Source organism: Mixophyes fleayi, chromosome 4 (assembly GCF_038048845.1).
Source record: "Mixophyes fleayi isolate aMixFle1 chromosome 4, aMixFle1.hap1, whole genome shotgun sequence".
NCBI lineage: Eukaryota > Metazoa > Chordata > Amphibia > Anura > Limnodynastidae > Mixophyes > Mixophyes fleayi.
Genome location: NC_134405.1, coordinates 11,914,425 through 11,936,029, shown reverse-complemented (window position 1 = coordinate 11,936,029; position 21,605 = coordinate 11,914,425). Strand labels below are relative to the sequence as shown.

The window sequence follows — 21,605 nt, the reverse complement described above, 5'->3', positions numbered from 1 at the left end:
CTCACTTGTCTCAAAATATCTCCCAACCCAACACCTGCACAAGATCTGCGTCTCTCTTCCACTCTCATCACATCTTACCATTCCCGGTTACAGGACTTTTTTGGGCTGCATCCACTTAGTGGAATTCCCTCCCTCGCACAGTAAGACTTTTCTCTTGTCTTCAAACCTTCAAGTGTTTTCTGAATACCCACCTCTTCAGACAAGTTTATAATAATCATCAACCACCATTTTAATCTCCCTAGGTTACCCTATTAATACCCTCTGCACAGCCGACACAAGACAACAACCCTCTGACCAACATTACTGTGTGACTGATCACACAGCCCACTCAATACTTTTACTTTTGCATTCTAGCTGGTCCATTGTGCAATGTGCCCTTGTATTTCAAACTCCCATTGTCGCATAGATTGTAAGCTTGCAAGCAGGGCCTCCTTACCTCTCTGTCTGTATGTATTACCCATTATTGTTTTATTAATGCTTGTTTTCAATTGTAAAGCGCTACGGAATTTGCTGGCGCTATATAAATAGTTGATGATGATGATGAGTGTAGGTTATTACAGGCGATTAATCAGCCATTTTGCCACTAGACCTGCTTCACTTATGAATATGCTAAAGAAAGGTTGTCCAAATCGATTAGCCTGGTCTGACTCTGTAAAGGCTGATTGTTCATGTCACACTTCAATTTCAGAAATCAAGCTAAGGAGCCAGGAATATGGTGAAACACAATATGTTTATTGCAGGAAGGTACAACCTAATGGTGTAGGAATGAGGATTGCAGAGAGATGCGGAAAGCAATAACCAGGAACACGGCTGATACAGGTAAACAGGTGATATGAAGAAATCCCAGGGAACGGATGAAGCAGGAGCACAGCAGAGAACAACAGAGAACAGCTCAGCATAGCAGCATGGGCATCAACAACAGCAGAAACAACAATACCCAGCAATGTATGCTGGGAGTGACAGGTATAAGAAGGAACACCCAGGTGTTGCAGATAATTAATGGGGAGGTTAACCCCTAGTACAACAGGGAAAGCACAATAGCAGCACCTCTGTTGAATCAAGGTACTGCTCCAATATATATATTTATATATATATATATATATATATATATATATATAATATATATAAGCCTAGCGGCGTGTGTTAGTCTGTGTGTGGAAAAAAACAAACAAGCTGCAGCGCCACCTGCTGGGTGGAGTTATACACTGACCTACTAAATTCTTAGCATTATCTAATATATAAAAGTAAAAGCCTAGCGGTGTGTGTTAGTGTGTGTGTGTGTGTAAAAAACTATTTTCTCAGAAAGGGCTCATCCAATTGACCTGAAATTTGGTATACTGACATTATTTGACAAAAAAATTAGAATAATAAAGTCAGTTAACTTCCATCATCCCCCCTTCTCCCCGTGGGAGGGGTAGTGAAGGCTAAATTTACGAGTTGAGGGCTCAAACTCATTTTCGTGAGGTAATTTTACCTCATGAACACACATGTGTAGCGGCGTGTGTTAGTGTGTGTGTGTGTGGAAAAAACTATTTTCTCAGAAAGGACTCATCCAATTGACCTGAAATTTGGTATACTGACATTATTTGACAAAAAAATTAGAATAGTGAAGTCAGTTAACTTCCATCAACCCCCCTTATCCCCGTGGGAGGGGTAATAAAGGCTAAATTTACGAGTTGAGGGGTCAAACTCATTTTCGTGAGGTAATTTTACCTCATGAACACACATTAAAAAGGGCGCTTGCGTCGGGAAGTAACGCTCTTCCCCTGAGGAGGCCTGGGCTAGGCCCAAATGCATGACAATAACTTTTTAAGACCTTAAGTAGCTTGATTTGACTAGAATGCATGAGTATCATGCACGGGTTAACTTGTGTATATATATATATATATATATATATATATATCACAAAAATAAAGTCCAAAAGGCAGGAGCTGCCAGGAAAAGAAACATGCAATGCAGAGGGCTTGAAGGCAGATCCTGACAGTTCAGATCTTCGTTTAACCCTCTATTCCTTTCCAGTTCTACTGGAAAGGAACAGCTGCAGGCTGAAGTCATTGCGACTTCTGTCAATAGAAATTTAAAGCGACAATGTCGGGTTAAGTGTTTAAACACTTAACCTTAGGGGCCTCCACATTGCCGCTTTAAATGTCTATCGACAGACGTCGCGATGACGTCAGCCTGCAGTGCCGAACACTTGTTCAATTGGAATCACTTGCTGTCAGCATGGTGCTTTCAGTGGAGATGTCCAGCGTCGGGTTGAAGGTAAGTCTGCTTATTTTCCAATCCGTTTTTCATAATTTCGGATTTTCTTTGTAGGGCTTCTCCATGTCGGAATACTGGTAAAGCGTACCCAACCCAATAACAGATCATGCACCATTGCAATGGGTGCAGAACAACCGGGAGATAATTGCAAAAGTAACATGCTGGTTCTTAGCATTGCAACCTTTCAGGTGTAGAGTAAAACATAGACGAGGATTTTATGCAAAAATGCAGATGCATTGTGATAAAAATTAGCGGCCCTTGTGAAGTCCTTGCCAGCCTACGTGCTAACACTAGGGGGAGGGATATGTGAGAAAGGGTGTGGTTTTCCACAGGCCTCTAAGAGAGGCAGTAGATACAACAGTGCACCTAGTTCAAAGATAAACTGGTGTAGGGCATATGTGTGACAAAATAATAGTATAGAGTGTAATTTAACTTACATATTTTGTAGTGGCTTAGAAGAATCTCTTCCACAGCTAGCAGCAAGTTGACAGGGTGTGTCTGAGAGCAATCAAACAGAACACCTGCAGAGAACTTCTTTTTAAAGGCAAGGTGAGAGTAAAGTATTTAAACATGTCTGTTTTCATTGTTCAGTGTGATCGATGGTGAATAAGTCGGCTTGTGTTTAGAGAGCTGGGGGTAAATGTATCAAAGTCTGTTTTTTTCATCTCGCGGGAGATCAGCTAAAATTTAAAGCGGCGATGGCTTGTAAAGGCAAGTTTGCCTTTACAAGCCATCGCCGATTTAAATTTTAGCTGCAAAGTCGCCGATCTCCTGCGAGATGAAAAAACTGGACTTTGATACATTTACCCCCTGGTGTCTGTTAATTTAACATTAGCGTCACAAGAAAGTGTGTAAAACTTTTTATTGTCAATTTCTTTGCCATCCTGACTATAAAGCTAAGTAAAATGGCAAGAACTTGTTTGTGTGTGAATCATCAGAAGTGTGCCCGTGTCACAGTACATGTGGCACATTCCTATAGCAGAGATAACAGACACCTGTGATTTTGTTGTGGAACTGCAGGGCGCAATCAAATGAACTTCTCTCAGTTATAATTTCATTTAGAAGGTGACTTTTCATGAATAATTTACAATCTACTATAACCCTGCAGCAGATATAGGCAGACTTTGCTTCTCTAGATGTTGTTGAATTAGATAAATTCCTTTTGCTGCAGGTGGTGATGCGGGGATTGTAGGGAGGAGATAAAGTGATAAAGGTGAGTGAAGATCACAGTTTGATGAGTCTGCAGCTACAGTCTCTGATGTACATTTTGCTTATCTACCTTATCTATACTGATAAGCTTTCTGCGTGGAGAGCTGTGGGTTCAGGATTTGTTTATCTCTATGCATTCATTTACCTTTCCCTTATTCTGTATGTAAAAAGCCCCCAACACAGTATTTTCTCCAGTTATCTTCAGTGGTGGCGATATTAAACACATCTATTTTAGTCTCTAGCCAAAATTCATTATTTTTTCCAGGTGCCTCTAGCTATACCAGAGCTAATTCAGCACCCTGCTCTGGTGCAAACATCTGCAAGTTCAGTCGCAGACTACATATAGAAATAATATGATACAACTGTACACAGCAAAATACTAAGTACACATCCAGGAAATGGTATAGGAGAAGAGGCATTGTCCCTTTGTCAATATATACAGAGTAAGAACACAGAAGTGAATATAAGAACCTACACACATACATACATACATACATACATACATACATACATACATACATATATACATACTGTGGCAAGAGCAAACTTCTGGTGAAACACACGCAAACAACTTCTTGACTTTTTACTTTGCTTTAATGTCAGGATGGAAAAAACACAATATAAATATTACACACAGTTTCTTGTGACCCTAAACACTAAATAAACAGAGACCAGCACACTAGCCACCGGCCAGCTTTTCTAGCATTGGTCATCCTGAACAGTGCAACAAACAGGTTTTTATACCTGACACTCCTCCCACTGCCCTAGCTTAACGGGCAGGTGAAAATCCCACCTTCCCTTTAAAAAGGGGTTCTCACCACCTGCTTCTGTTTGATTGCTGTTACTGCAGGCTTACCCTGTTAGCTTGCTTCATATGAAAAGACACTTCCAAAGCATGCAAGTTTAATCAAAAGCTATACTTTTTTGTCACACATATGTCCTCCTCCTGTTTATCTTTAAATTAGGTGCACTGATGCACAAATGTGTTACTCTACTTACATCCTTTCTCGGCAGGTTGCCAGCTAAATACCTCCGTTTGCTACTATACATACATACCTACATACATGGGTGTGTCTGGACATTTGTGGGCCCCATATTAACATTTTATAAGGACCACCATGTATCTCCCCAAGGCTTAAAAAAGTACACATACTCATGGGGCTTTGACAGGGCAGGCAGGCCCCCATAAGCTGTGGCCCCTATAGCAGCTGTATCTAACTAAATGTTTTTTTTAAAAAAAGAATATGAGACTGAGGAATAGATTGACTGAGATACTCTTTTGATATTATGGGGAGCAGATAGTGCTTAAGGCTCTGTTCTGTGTGATTTCTGTATTCACTCCATTGTGACTATCTCTTTATGCTTTTCATTGTATGGTTAATAAATATATAAAATATAAATAAATTTGATCAATGGGAAGCTATTTTAGCTGTTCCTTGTTGTCCAGCTCCCACCTAGTAGATTTATATCTCTACATATGTTGAGGACTCGTAATCACTCTGTCCATTTGTTGTTTCTGTAAATAGTTTATAAATCCTCTACCAGAACATTCTGTAAGTCACCTTTGTAGAGAGTGATATATATTATTACAGACTCTGTATATGGTTTTCACAAAAATGGTAAAACTTAACTTATATTCTCTTATTTAAAATAAACACTCCAGAGGGAAAAGAAAAAAATATATATATTTAGAAGAGTGTGAAGGGACTGGACACCACAGTGGGAATATCGGGCCAGACTGGTCTTTCAGTCAGTGGGTCAATTAGACGATAGCGACCCACACAGTAATTTAATGCCACTCGGTGGCCGAATCCACTATTGTTTAGATGACCAAAGAGGGACAGGGAGGCACAGGAAGCATGGAACAACTGGGGACCCTGTGACATCATGAACCAGTGGAAGGAGTTAAGAATGGAAGGATGAGGACTCTATCTAAGATCAGGAGGTGGGATCTGACTATTTACTGACCATTGTCCCAGTACGTTCCCAACCAGACATGACGGCAGGGGAACAGCAGCTGGGCTGCTGCTGAGTCCATGTTCTACCTTCACCTCTGTAACTTCCAAGATTCCATCCACCACCAATGAAAATGGATCATGGTCTGAGGGTGGAGATTGTCCCGGTAGGGGGCAAGGATCAGAGGATTTTGGGGAGGAAAGAAAGGGAAAGCCAGAGAAAAGATGTTGTTGTTAATTGGGGATTTTGGAGAGATAGGACTTGGACTGATGTTGAGTAGTCATACTCTGGCAGGGCCAGAAAAGATTGTTGAAACCAAGATCTTGCACAGCCAATTGGGTGCTGAACTGATTTATCACCACTCCATTGGGAGACACTCACAGATTCTGGGGAAGTGGTGAGCCTACATCGGTAGGGAGACTGATACCCAGAGTCCCACCAAGTTGGTGGAAAGTTGGCTGAATGGCAGGGACAAGCAAGACATACAGACCCAACTATCAGATCAGAGCCCCTGTTCCACCTTGGATTGTTAACTGTGGACTTTGTTGGCAGGAGTTTAGGCCTATAAGTACTCTGAGCTCGGATGTAACCTGCTTGGGACTTTGCTGGGGTTTTTACTGACATTGGTGAATTTAGTGACACTTGGTTATATTTGGTGGGCGAACATAGTTCTCCTTGGGGAGCACTTTTGCATTCACTTTGTGTATACACTTTGTTAAATAAAAAGCGTATTATCTTTTTCTTGCTTCCTTACCTGTGTGATCTGTGAACCTAGAAGCCAGGTACCTAGAGAACTACAGTTCCAACCCTGAGGTCCTCACATAGTAATTAGTGTCAGTCTTTATAAATGCATTATATATGCTTTCAACTTTGTATTGTATAACACAGAATAGCTAATGAAAAAGTGGTTACTTTGAGGAGTTTTAGTCTGATGAGTCTTCTCTTGGTAATGGCCACAAACATTTTGCCATTTGCTTCAATATTTGTTCTATTGAAACCTATTCTAATTTACTGTGTTGACTGTTTCTGCCTGTCCATCAACCTCAGCCTGTCTCCTGACTATCCATCTTTTCTATTCCCTGTGGATTCATCCTTTGATGTCCTTATACCTGTCCTAGAAGCCCCATGAGCTGGGGTATAATCCTCCTATAATTGCTGCTCTTACACTCTCATGAAATTGCTCCACAATTCTCTACACTAGTTCCTTATGTCCTCCAGAATCCAATTCAAACTGCTCACCTACAAAGTCCTCAACAACACCACACCTTCATACATCTCATATATCATCTCTTCCTCATACCCTCTTAGATCTACCTTCCTCTCACCTCACCTTTGGTAAACACCTCTCACATCCAACCACAAGACTCCTATGCAGTTAGCTTCTTATGGAATTCCCTACCAACATATAAACAACTGCCAATATAGGAAAATAAAAAAACAGCGTTCCTTAGATATATTCCTCCGGAGACAATGTATATTGTGTAGAAATTTGTTGAAAAAGCTCAACATTTGCACTTTTTGCTCTCAGAAGCATAAGAATGATTTTTTTACTATGTATTTTTGTAATACACTCCCCAGAAAACATATTTTGTACAATAATTTTTTTTTTTCCGCTTCATAAATGACCCCATTAATAAACAATGTGTATTAATACATGTATACTCACTGTAAAAGGTTGTGTTCTGTCCGGTTTTCTTTCCAAGGACACCTTTTAAGTCCATTAATCAAAAGACTTCCCCAAAAAATCCAGTCAAGTCTAGAACAGAAAAAATAAAAAAAAGCCAGACTGAAATGTTTCATTACCGATTTGTTTTTGGTAGAAAACATTTGAACATTTCTGGGAACATTTCTACACCAGGAAATATCCAAGTCAAAGGTCACATTGCCTGGAATGGCCTCTTACTCTTTAAAATTTCTAATTCTATTTTCAAGCAAGTGTAATGTCCCCATATGGTGTAAGAGTGGAGATGATTCCCCTTGCTAGTAATAAGGGGCATGCAGATGGCAGTTAGATGCACTCTGTGTTTTACCTACTACATAATCATTGTCTCACAAAAGTAAAACAGGTAGTCATTGTTAAAACCATGGGAAATTACAAGATGGTGCCGAGGAGTCATCCTACCGAGTGGGGTACAGCTCGCCAATGATGGTCACACCGACACAGAGGACACCTACAATAAAAAAACAATGTAAGGAAAAAAACAAAATTAAAGCGGCAATGTGAAGACCCCGCAGGGACACTGTTTAAACAGTGTCCCCACAGGGACGTTGCATTGCCACTTTAAATTTAAAGGCATGAAGGGAGCACTGACGTCACACAGTGCTGCCGGAGACCTGGACAGTCGAAAAGAGGTGCCGTCATCCTTCTGCTGGCATCGGGGATCTGCAGAGTCGTTTTTCAGTTAAGTCTGTGATTCTACCTGTTGTTTTTTTCCTTACATTGTTTTTTTATTGTAGGTGTCCTCTTTGTCGGTGTTATCATAATCATTGAAGCGATTACCACCGATCTTACCAAGGACAGTGTTATTTTTACTATCTGCATGAATACCATCTCAGTGCAGATGCTGTACCCAGAGATTTATTATAAATATTAGCAATTCTTTCAATAACGCCATCATACACCACGGCCTTATCTGTGAGGAGTTTATATGTTCTCCCTGTGTTTGCGTGGGTTTCCTCTGGGTGCTCCGGTTTCCTCCCACACTCCAAAAACATACTGGTAGGTTAATTGGCTGCTAGCAAATTGACCCTGGTCTGTGTGTGTGTGTGTTAAGGAATTTAGACTGTAAGCCCCAATGGGGCAGGGACTGATGTGAGTGAGTTCTCTGTACAGCGCTGCGGAATTAGGGGCGCTATATAAATAAATGATGATGATGATGATGAAGCCTACAAACAACAAGAAAATTGGAAAGTGATACATGGGGTTAAGTGCCACATATTGCATATTGACTTAGCCCACCCCCTTCCTCTCCCTGCGGCACAAAAAAAAAAAAAGAGCTGCTCACTGCTCTGCCCCACCAACTACCAAGCATCAGGTCCCACTGGGGAATACCACGACACCCCGGCGGGACAGTCTGATGCTGCCTGCGCCCCCCTTCAGCGCTGTGCCCCAGGAGGTCACCCCTATAGCACAGCTCTAGTTATGGCCCTGATTTACACTCTATATATATTGCAAGCATTCTATACAGCAGTTTTGGCTAACCTGTGACACTCCAGGTGTTGTGAAAGTACAAGTTCCAGCATGCTTTGACTATATGTGGCAGCTTATTGCTGGAAGGGTATGCTGGGACTTGTAGTTTCACAACATCTGGAGTGTCACAGGTTAGCCAACACTGGTATATAGCATAAATGTTATCATGGGGTTTGCCAGGTAAACTATATATTTCTTCTACTGTAGATTACGAGTGTTAACTTTAAGTGTGTTCAGATTCCGCTGAATTGCAAAGTCTGTTATGTACAGTTATCTATAGATCGCAAAATGCTGCTAAGCTTTGAGTGGTAAATCATTAGATATTAGTTAGAGATGTTCCAGTTGTTTAAACTTTCCTCTGTAAACAGATAAATTGCTAATAATATACCAGTATAATGTCCTATTACCCTATGTGTATGTGCTCTAACTGGGGTATTAATTATAAGTTCCCACACATCGGATATGAAATAGTGCATCGCTATATTTATGAATCATATATTCCATATTTTGTTTTGTTGCCCACTGATTCATTTCAGATCAATCAGTGAACAGCTCTCAATTATTAGATTTAATTTTATTCTAATGGAATCTAATAATAGAGAGTTAATCACTAATTAATCTGAATTTAATCCGTGGGCAGTAAAACAGAAACGACAATATAAGACATATATGATTCATAAATGTAGCAATGTGCTATTTCCTATCAGTTATAATTGAGTCTATGTTATTCAGTCACATGGTAATTATTAGCAACATCACAGCTATCCCAGAATTAATACCCCAGTTAAAAGGCATAAATATATGATACAATACCAACCGGTTAAGTCGTATTTAATACAACTGAAATGGGAGAGATAGGAAACTGTGAGATAAGTAAATACAGGAAAGTGAAGGACATTATAGTGGCATATTATCAGGAATTTACTTATTCACACAGGACAGTTTAAATAGGGGGAAATGTCCAATGAATAACTGAGTTTCCATCTTACAGACAATGCAATGCTGCTGAATGTGATACACCCGTACTTACCTACTTTTGCAAAGTTCTTTCCGAGAGAGGGGCGTGACTGGAGGGCGGGAGGGGCGGGGCGCGGCCAATGGCGCAATTTTGGCCCGCCCCCCACGATGAAAATGCCGCTTTGTCACAGGGAGGGGCCAAAATTACGCGATTCACCGCAAATCGCGTCGTTTCGGGAAGACAGTAGCGGGATGCGGGAAACTTGCCAGCTCTCCCGGGAGTCCGTGAGACCAACCAAAATTTGGTTTTTCGAATTTCGGGAGTCTCCCAGACATTCCGGGAGAGTTGGCAAGTATGGATAAACCACATGATAAATGTATTCTCTTCGGTAGAGGAGTTTGCTAATGTTCACAGCGTAACACACATTAACTAAAAAAAAATTGAACCTTATAGGAGATAAATAACCACTAAAAAATATGTGTAAAATAAAATATCCACATGTGGGATATATGATTCATAGAGATGTAATTGCAGTCAGGCATGACATGTGACTTGTATTCTCACTCATTGAGAGACAGGGATTGTACTGATAGGAGATAGGAAAAAGCGTATAATTATGTAATTATAATATACAAAATAACAAAATAGCTACCATTAGAACACACACTGATTCCTAATACTAAGAACCCTTAAGGTTGCTATCTCTGCCTTCTTATTTTCACTTCAATTTAACTATATTTTAATAATATTTTGCAAAGAATGTACATTTTTGAATGTTTTAAGAAAATCTAAAGTGCCTCCACATCAGAACCTGTTTTTTTACAGGTTCCTTTCATGTCAGAATAATTGTCCCCATGTACCACACAAATACTGAGGCCACCCAGGAAGTGAAACGTACATTCTAAGGAGGTACAAGCCAACATCTAGAAACACACAACGATAAAGTTAGGGAGAAACTAGCAGAGTTACTGTCCAAATTGTGATAGCTAGACGACCTAGCCAGAGCATCTCCAAAACTTTAGGTCTTGTGGGGTGTTCCCGGTATGCAGTTAGTACCTGTCACTGCCAATAGCGCCTACAATAAGCAAGTGAGTGCCAGAACTGAACCTTGAAGCAATGGAAGAAGGTAGCCCGGTCTCATTTTCTTTCACATCATTTGGACGGCGGACCGTTGTTTACCTGGATAAGAGATGGCACCAGTATGCACTATGGGAAGAAGTCAATTAGGCAGAGGCAGTGTGATTCTCTGGACAATGCACTCGTGGAATCTTTGGATCCTGGCATTCATGTGGATGTTACTTTAACACATACCACCTACCTAAACATTGCTTCAGACCAAGTCCATCCCTTCATGGCAATGGTATTCCCTGATGGCAGTGGCCTCTTTCAGCAAGATAATGCGCCTTGCCATACTACAAAAATTGTCCAGGAATGGATGGAGGAACTTGACAATGAGTTCAAGGTGTTGACTTGGCCTCCAAATTTCCCAGATCTCAATCCGATTGAGCATCTGTGGTGTGTGCTAGAAAAACAAGTCCGAGCCATGGAGGCCCCACCTGGTAACTTGCAGGACTTAAAGTATCTGATGCTAATGTCTTTGTGCCAAATACCACAGGACACATTCAGAGGTCTTGTGGAGTCCTTGCTTTGACGGGTTGTATTGGCTGCACGAGGGGGAAACTACACAATATTAGGCAGGTGGTTTTAGTGTTGTGACTTATCAGTGTATGTAACACCTGCTCACCTTTGCGTGGTATAGTACTGTGCTTTCCATGACTCCTATGGTATATTGCTGACCACTGACTGTAGCTCTTCACTCTCAATATTATATGGTTTTGAATATGCAAACAAGGTGTGATAAAGATGAAAAAAACAACATAGATGATTTGGGTGGAGTGGTGTTTAAACACAGTTGATTGAACGCATATAAAGATATATAGAGTATAAGGTCATTGTCTATGGTTAATAAATAACCATTTATTCACATTGCAATATATACAATTTCTTATCTTTACATAAATCACAAAACCATAATTGCTGTAAAGCCAATTTAAGGCAATATAGAGATAATGGGTATCAGGTGACCTTTTAATATATAGCTATTTATTTGTTTATGTGGCAATATGCATAGTTAGTCATCTTCACATCCCACCCTCTCTCAGGCTTATTGGGATGTACAAAGTTCACTGGACTCAGGATATTGAATTAGCTGTGTAATGGACCTTTCATCAGCATTATCAACATTTATTTATACAGTGCCAGCAAATTCTGTAGCGCATTACGATTGGGAACAAACAGTAATAAAAAGATACTGGGTAATACAGATATAGGGGTAAGAGGGCCCTGCTCGCAAGTTTACATCATATTGCATATTTTCAGCTAGAATGCAAAAGTAAAACGTATTTAGTGGGCTGTGTGATCAGTCACACAGCAATGTTGGTCAGAGGGTTGTTATCTTATACTAGCTGTGTAGAGGGTGGTAATAGGGTAACCTAGGGAGATTAAGATGCTGGTTGAGGAAAATCATAAGCTTGTCTGAAGAGGTGGGTTTTCAGAGAACGCTTGAAGGTTTGAAGACTAGAGGAAAGTCTTAGGGGCATATTTACTAAACTGCGGGTTTGAAAAAGTGGAGATGTTGCCTATAGCAACCAATCAGATTCTAGTTATCATTTATTTGGTACATTCTACAAAATGACAGCTAGAATCTGATTGGTTGCTATAGGCAACATCTTCACTTTTTCAAATCCGCAGTTTAGTAAATATACCCCTTACTGTGCAAGGGAGGGAATTGCACAAACTGGGTGCAGCTCGAAAAAAGTCCTGTAACCGGGAATGGGAGGAAGTAATGAGAGTGGAAGAGAGACGCAGATCTTGTTCAAAATGGAGGTGTCGAGTTGGTAGACATTTTGAGAAAAGTGAAAAGATGTATGATGGTGCAATTTTGCTGATGGCTTTGTATGTTAGTAAAATAATTTTATATTGGATTTGTTGAAAAACAGACAACCAATGTAGATACTGACAGAATGGCTCAGCAGAGGAAGAACAATTTGTAGGAAAAATCAATCTAGTCGCTGCATGCAAAAAAGATTGTAGGGGTTTGAGTCTGATTTTGAGAAGACCAGTAAGGAGGGAATTTCAATAGTCAATACGGGAGATGATGAGTGCATGATTTTACGTTTTTTCGTGTCTTGTGTGAGATATGTGCATATTCTGGAAATGTTTTTTAGATGTATGTAACATGATTTAGTGATTGAGTCGATGTGGGGAAAGGATAGTTGTGAGTCAAGAATTACACCTAGGCAACGAGCTTGCTGAGGAGGATTTATGGTCATGTTATCAACAAAAATAGAAACGTCAGGCATAAAGGATTTGTTTTTGGGTGGGAATATTATTAATTCTGTTTTTAAAAGATTGAGTTTGAGTTGGCGAGAAGACATCAAACATGAAATGGCAGAAAGACAATCAGTAACGTGAGATTTCACAGATTGTGAGAGATCGGGAGAGAATAAATAAATTTGTGCATCATCCGCATAGAGATGATACTGAAATCCAAAGGAGCTTATTAGTTTTCCAAGAGAAGTGGTGTAGATAGAGAATAGCAGGGGACCTACGACTGGGCCTTGTGGTACTCCATCTGATAAAGGAAGCGGAGTGGAGGTTTTTCCAGAAAAATTAACTCTGAAAGAGCAATTAGATAGGTAGCATGAGAACCAGGATAGGACAGTGCCTTCAAGACCTAGGTATTGTAGCGTTTGTATGAGGAGTGTCGAAGTCGTATAATTGGATGAACGAAAGTATATTGGTTTAATATTGTTTTGCCGTGCGATTGCGATCCGTACGCCACGTAACACGTGGCGTGGTGCGATCGCACGGTAAAATACGCACGCACACACTCGCATTACAACATTTAGTTATTTATATAATTCATATTCATATTGGTTTCGTTACACTGTAATTTATGAGCAGATAATATTTGGTTTATTAGTAATATATATATATATATATATATATATATATATATATATATATAATGATTATACGTACACTTCAGTGATATTCAAGGTTCAGGTTATAGGAAAGGTATCATGCCTAGTGTCATATTGAAGCCCTATTCATCAGCAGCTGTCCGGTGTAGTCGGCGAAGAGATCGCACTTTGCATACTTTAGTTATTGATATTAGGGAATAAACCTTTGTATGATGCTGGCTATGAAAGGAGCAGACCCCCTGGAGAGACGACCCCCACCTTTGGATTCCTTAGATTGAATCAGCCTATGACCTGTTTACCCTGGACCCACCCAACGTCTGGACCTATAGAAACAATCTACGTCATCTCTATTGTTCACTATGTAACACTGTACTGTATATAATCATAGCTGCACTCCCCCTGGCTCTCAGTCAACTGACACAGTATTCTAAACAGATATACTGTTCACTGGGTCCCGTGGTTTGCGCAGCGAGCGCTTGCGATAGCATCGGTATGTATTTATCTATTGGTATTGGCTGTACTGTACTGTATCATAACATAATAATGTATTGAATTGTTGACTATTTACATCTGCTAAAAAAATTACTTTGTGCTTTGGAAACACATACAATTGATTGGGCAATGCTTATTTGAAAACAATAGAATTACTTTAACAGGAGAGAGCTGTCAACTGTGTTATATGCAGCAGTTAGATCCAAGAGAATTAGAAAAGAGTAATGGCCTTTAGATTTTGCTGTGATCAAATAATTGACAAACTTGGTCAGTGCAGTCTCTGTGGAGTGTTGAGAGCGAAAGGCTGGCTAAAGAGAATCCAGTAGGTTGTTTGCTGTAAGAAAGTGTGTGAGGCGAGAGAAGACAATTCTCTCGAAGGGCAATTTGAGAGAGAGATTGCGCCAGAATTTTGTTTAGCAGTAATCACTGTGTTCTTGAATAGTGATGGAAAGATACCCGTAGAGTAAGAGAGATTACAGATTTTAATTAGAGGTGGAATGAGCACAGGGACCTACCAATTTGTGAGGGAGTAGGATCAAGGGGACAGGAGGTAGAGTATAAACTTCCTCATAATTTGTGGGATCAAATGAAGAGAGGATGTCAGAGGATGCTACAAAGGAATTGAGCCGATTGCTTGTCGAGGGAGATGATACCATTGAAGTCGGATCTTATCAATCTTGTCCTTGAAATAGGAAGAAAAATCCTGGGCACTGATGGTAGCCGGAGGGTTTGGGGTGGGAGGGTTTATAAGAGATTGAAATGTGTTAAAAAGACGTTTGGGGTTAGAAGCCTGAGCATAGATGAGAGATTGGAAGTTTGCTTGTTTTGCAGTGTCCAGAGCATTTCGATAGGCGTGGTAGAGAGCAGTATATGTGCTGAAATCATTAGAGGTACAAGATTTACGCCAATGACATTCTGCTTTGCGAGAGAGTTTTTGAACATTTTATGTTCATTTTTTGTGCCACGGTTGACAACAAAGTCTACACAGCGTATGAAGATTCGCTGTAGTCACTTGATCAAGGACAGTTTCTAGGGTTTGGTCAAAATGAGGAAATGTCCTATCAGGGAAGGAGAATATAGAAATTGGGAAAAGCAGGTGTTGTAGAGAGGTGGAAAACCATTGAAAATCAATAGAGTTATTATTTCTACGGGTGCGAGAAGGCTTGGAAGAGTTTGACAGTGGGGAGGGTAAAGAATTGGGGTTGAGCAAGCAGCTAATAAGGTGATGATCTGAGAGGGGGAACGGAGTGTTAAGGAAATCAGAAACTGAGCATAGTCTAGGGAAAACAAGATGAAGACAGTGGCCATACTGATGAGTAGTAGATTCAATCCACTTGGAGAGGTCAAGTTTAGATTTTAGAGAGCAGTTTTGAAGCAGCATTGGAACATGGATTAGCAGTAGATGTTGAAATCACCCATGATGATGGTGGGGATGTCAGAGAGTAAGAAGTGAGGGAGCCATGCAGAGAAATGTTCAAGCAATTGTTGGTGTGGTCCAAGGGCGCGATAGATCACAGCAACACGCATAGAGAATAGGTTAAAAATCCAGACAGTATGTACTTCAAAAGATGTGAACGTGATTGATGGGACATTTGGTAAAATTATGAATATGCACGGTGGGGAGAGAAGTAGTTCAACCCCACCTCCTTGTCTGCCTCCAGGTCTGGGGATGTGAATGAAAGGGGAACCAACATGTCAAGTTAATGATATTAGAAGATACCACTGACTGATAGTGAAGCAAATAATCAGGGAGGCGCGGCGTCTAACGCAACCCCGGTATTGACCAGGGACCCCTGCAAGGAGGTACGGGCTTAGCTGCATGAGGTGAGCAGGTCGCGGTTCTCCAAGTTAGTTATCAGTGCAGCGGGAGAGACAGGGATGGTCGTATGGCCCGGGTCGAATGCCAAACGATGGTGGAGTACACAAGGGTGTTTCAGAAGGAAGGTCAGAAGCAAGCCAAAGGTCAGATTCCAGGTAACGACAGAGCCAAATCGCCAGGCAGAGAATAGTCAGGTACAAAGCCAAAAGTCAAGAACCAAGGTACAAACAACAGGAGTAAGGGAGCAGGATACAGGACGCTGGAGCTGGTGAAACCAATACTTTGGTACCAGACATAGGAGGGAGGTGCCTTATATACCCTAATTTGGGCCCTGATAGGAGGAGTGATGTCTCGGTGGTTAGATGATCCTGACCACCGACTGGCCAGTGAAAGAAGCGTCCTGTTGCCTACCAACGGGACGCGAGCTACTGCGCATGCGGGCCTAGCATGGTCGGAAGTACGTGTCGTTGCTAGGCAGCAGGACACGGCTCAGAGAAGGAGACAGGGGTCCATCCCCGACACAAGAGGACAGCACAGAAACCCGTCAAGGCTTTGGATTTCTAACTATTTTATGCATATCATACTCTACACCTTGTCCCATATATGCAGAGAGGATTTGCTTCACTTCTACTATTTTCATCATGAAATTCACTCACAGCGCCCACAGGAGTTTCCTACAGTGCTATATTTGCCAGCCTAAGACTCAGTAATTATAACTCCCTCATAGGACGCTGCCGTTTGATCTGTCTCCCAGGTCCTTTGGATAGAGGGACCCCTCACAGCCGGATGCTGGCTACAGCTGATGCTGCCTTCTATACACTGCTGCCCGAGCACGCTCACTCGTTGCCTCCTATATCATCTACACAACGATGGATTCGCCTCTGAGCGATTTAGATAGAAGGATCCCTCACAATTGGATGCCAGCTACAGCTCCTGCTGTTTTTCTACTTCTACTACCCGAGAGTGTTTTCACTGTCTCCCACCTCACCACATTTCTATCACTCCAGATAATTGGTAGAAGTTGCTGAATGATAGAAACCTGGATTTTATCTATTCTATTGGCTCATATTTTCATTTGGTCATGTCATCGTCAATCATACACTGCAGTGTCTAATCTGAATCTGGATTGTCACTATTTATATTGCACTAGCAACTGTGAGCAGCTGGCTTTTTGCCAGCATAATAATCAATCATTCACTTGTTGACATCAACAGCATTGACTTATTAGTACTATAATTTTTTGCATTTTTCATCATCTCATTTTCCTCTATGCTATCGGGACTTGTGCATTTTTGCACATCATTGAATTTTCAAATATAGATTATTATTTATTGATTTGATATTGTCGAAATCAGTTTATTTATGAATGTTGTTCTATTATGTTTTTCACATTATGAACCCTTTATCCATCTAGGGTTCATATTATTATGCAACCTTTTGAATAATTAAATATTAGCGTATGTTTTATACAACAGAATGTGACTTCTTTTCTATAATTATTTGTATTCTATTCTATAGCGCAGACACATTTCTTACCTTATATCTTGTGTCTTGTCTATTTAGGTATATCCACTACCCTTGTGACTGCAGCTTATTGTTATATACAACACATATTACAGCCTATAGCGCTACTAGGGACTGAGTCTGAACTGGTGGGTAAGTTGACAGATCCAATAGGTGTGCCTTCTATAGCCACCCTTTTATTCTCAAAATTTTCTATTGCAGGTGAGGCAGTGTCTGATTGCGTGAGCCATGCTTCTATTATTGCCAGAAGGTTGAGGTTGTTTGAGAGGAAGAGGTCGTGTATGGAGTTAAGTTTATTACAAACAGAGCGTGCATTCCAAAGGGCACATTTAAAGGACTTTGGAAGAGAGGGGAGACAGGTGATGCTTTGAGGTTTGCTGGATTACGATAGCATTCAGATAAATGTGTGGGAGAAATGTGAGGGGACCTGGATTAGGAGATATATCACCAGCTAACAGAAGCAGGGAGGAAGGAAGGTAGGAAAGATGATTGTAAGATGTGTGTCCTTTTAGTTTCTGGCAACAGGATGAGGCTCTTACAACTATTTAATTTAAATAGGAAAAAAGTTCATGAGTGTTAACTAGAGGTGAGTGAAGAATGAAAGAGCAATATGGACAGAGATGTGTGTTACAGAAAGGGTGAAGGAGAATATAGTTCTAAAGATAATGCCATCATCATCACCATTTGTTTATATAGCGCCACTGATTCCGCAGCGCTGTACAGAGAACTCATTCACATCAGTCTCTGCCCCATTGGAGCTTACAGTCTAAATTCCCTAACACACACCCACAGACAGATAGAGAAAGAGAGACTAGGGTCAGTTTTAATAGCAGCCAATTAACCTACAAGTATGTTTTTGGAGTGTGGGAGGAAACCGGAGCACCCAGAGGAAACCCACGCAAACACAAGGAGAACATACAAACTCCTCACAGATAAGGCCATGGTCGGGAATTGAACTCATGACCCCAGTGCTGTAAGGCAGAAGTGTTAACCACTTAGCCACCATGAAAGGAGAATAAGAAAAATATTTTTGCAAACATTGGGATTTATGAGTAAAATAATAAAATTGTGGGAATTACAAGAATTACCTAGTTGCAATATCCTGTGCAATCTGAGAAGTAGGAAAGTAAGGCTGCAGTAGATGCAGATTATTTCTAAATATCTTCAATTGTTGTTCAATATTTATTCAACTGTCTTGTTTAACTGTATTTTCAAACACTTTTTGAGAGATACACTTAGCGTTGAAAACACATGTCTGCCCCCACACGTCTCCCCCCACACGTCTCCCCCAGACCTTTCCTCTGTTTCAGTTATTTCTCCTGCTCTGTGGCTTGTGGTTGATTTCATCTATTCCATCTCTCACTTTTTAATCTTTTATCAATACCTTCACTATACAAGGTGATCTTTTGATTTGCTTCTCTTTCATAAATCTCACTTAAGTTTCTCACAGCGTACAACCACAAAGTCAGTAAATTCTCTACCATAACATTTAGCTTTGCTCCTCTCCCTCTTAGTCAACATCGAACCTACTTCTGCACTACATTGCAACTTGAACTCAGACAAGAATTAAACTTGAACACTTGAACTTCAACTTTTTCTCCTCCTTCTCCTACTTCCATTTTTTCTCCTTCTCCTCCTTCTCCTTTTCCTTGTCCTTCGCCTCCTTCTCCTTTTCCTCTATCTCCTTCTCCTTATCCTTCTTCTCCTTCTCCTCCTTCTCTTCCTCAATCTCCTTTTTCTTCTTCTTCTCCTTCTCCTTCTTCTCCTCCTCCTTCTTCTGCTTCTTCTCCTTCTTCTCCTTCTCCTTCTTCTCCTTTTTCTCCTTCTCCTTCTCCTCCTTATTCTCCTTCTCCTTCTCCTCCTTCTCCTTCTCCTTCTCCTTCTCCTTCTCCTTCTCCTTCTCCTTCTCCTTCTCCTTCTCCTTCTCATTCTCATTCTCATTCTCATTCTCCTTCTCCTCCTCCTTCTCCTTCTTCTTCTCCTCCTCCTCCTCCTTCTCCTCCTTCTCCTCCTTTTCCTCCTCCTTCTCCTTCTCCTTTTCCTTCTCCTTCTCCTCCCTCTCCTTCTTCTCCTCCTTCTCCTTCTCCTCTTTCTCCTCCTCCTCCTCCTTTTCCTTCTCTTTCTCCTCCTTCTCCTTCTTCTCCTTTTCCTTCTCCTTCTCCTCCGGCTTCTCCTTCTCCTCCTCCTTCTCCATCTCCTCCTTCTCCTCCTCTTTCTCCTTCTTCTCCTCATCCTTATCCTTCTTCTCCTTCTTCTTCTCCTCCTCCTTCTCCTCCTTCTTCTACTCCTTCTCCTCCTTCTCCTTCTCCTCCTTCTCCTTCTCTTTCTCCTCCTTCTACTTCTTCTACTCCTTCTCCTTCTCCTTCTTCTCCTTCTTCATCTCCTGATCCTTCTCCTCCTGCTTCTCCTCCTGCTTCTCCTCCTTCTCCTTCTTCTACTCATTCTCCTCCTCTATCTCCTCCTCCTCCTCCTTCTCCCCCTTCTCCTCCTTCTTCTCCTTCTTCTCCTTCTACTCCTCCTCCTTCTTCTCCTTCATCTCTTCCTCCTTCTCCTCCTTCTCCTTCTCCTTCTTCTCCTTCTCCTCCTTTTCCTCCTTCTCCTCCTTCTCCTTCTCCTTCTCTTTCTCCTCCTTCTCCTTCTTCTTCTTCTCCTTCTTCTCCTTCTTCTTCTTCTTCTTCTTCTTCTCCTTTTCCTTCTCCTTCTCCTCCTGCTTCTCCTTCTCCTTCTCCTCCTCCTCCTCCTCCTCCTCCTTCTCCTTCTCTTTCTCCTCCTTCTCTTTCTCCTTCTTCTCCTCATCATTCTCCTTCTCCTTCTTCTCCTTCTCCTTCTTCTCCTTCTTCTCCTCCTTCTCCTTCTCTTTCTCCTCTTTCCCTTAGTCAAATTAATCGCTGAGCCTATCTGGGAACTTTTCTTAAAAAATTTGCACTTGAAAATGATAATGCATATTTTTTGATACTTTGCACAGTTTGAATGAAATTAATAAAATGTCTAGGAACAATATGGCTAGCCCAAAAAGGCATACCTTTTTTGAAAATTAGCGCATCAAATTAATTTATTGAAACCAAGATGGGGGAGATTTGGGCATTATAACTCCCCCTCTCTGGTCTTCTTAATGCTTTCTGTAGTGTAGGGCATTCTTGCCTGGTGATCACTATAAAGTAACTAATAAGGGGCATCTTATTTGAAAGAGGAGACTCAGAGGATCTATACCTGTTTTTGTTAAAGCAAAAAAATGATCTGTCTTGCCGCCAACTGAAACATTAGCTAATAACTAGGAGGAATTCCACACTTTATATTCTTCAGCAACTGGAGGAACAGCAAAGAGCCATCAAGACCTACACATCAAACCATGAGAAAGGGAGAGGGGGGGCATTATCATCATCAACATTTATTTATATAGTACCAGCAAATTCCATAGCGCTTTACAATTGGGAGCAAACACAGTAATTATGGAATACTGGGTAATACGTACAGACAGAGAGGTAAGAGGGCCCTGCTCGCAAGCTTACAATCTATAGGACAATGGGAGTTTGATGAATGAGGCTAAGTGTTTCTTATTGCATATTGGTCTAGCCAGATTGTAAAGATAAAAAGTGCTTAGTGGGCTATATTATCCAGTCACATAGCAATGTTGGTAAAAGGGTTGTTGTGTGAACTGTGTAAAAGGTGGTAATAGGGAGGGTAAGAGGGTGAAAATATATAGAATGCTTCATGAATTTGCATATCATGCATGCACAGGGGCCATGCTAATCATTTCTGTATCCAATTTTAGTATATGTGTTGCCAAAGACATGTTACCATATTCCAGCACACTGGAGAACCCTTTTGGTTTTATACAAGCTACTTAAACTTTTTTAAATTGTAACTTGAAAAGCAGCTAGGAAAGTTTGAAGTATGGTGTTTGAAGAATATAGGTCAATGTAGGACTTGCATACAATGGTGTTTGAAGCATATAGGTCAGTGTAGGACCTGCATACAATGTGGTGCCCTTGACAGTGGGATACAAGTTTAAATGTTTTGAGCAAAATATGAACTAATACCTCATGTTTTCGTTGTTCTAGATACATACAAATAAGCAGTGTTAAGGACAAGCACTGATAACAGCTGTCTTTTTGTTTTGTATACATATAGGGCATTTATATTGCAGTGCAGCTGGTACCATATATAATATGGGATTAACTGAGCGCGGGCATAATTCTTCTCAGATGG

At 40.9% G+C, this 21,605-nt stretch overlaps 1 protein-coding gene and 1 pseudogene across 1 annotated transcript in view; both read right to left on the bottom strand.

The window, feature by feature from the left end:
* Nucleotides 1-21,605, bottom strand: part of LOC142150402 (alpha-2,8-sialyltransferase 8E-like) — a 70,598-nt gene that overhangs the window by 40,147 nt on the left and 8,846 nt on the right. The gene's annotated exons all lie outside the window — the stretch shown is intronic.
* Nucleotides 21,090-21,189, bottom strand: LOC142156236 (U6 spliceosomal RNA; annotated as a pseudogene).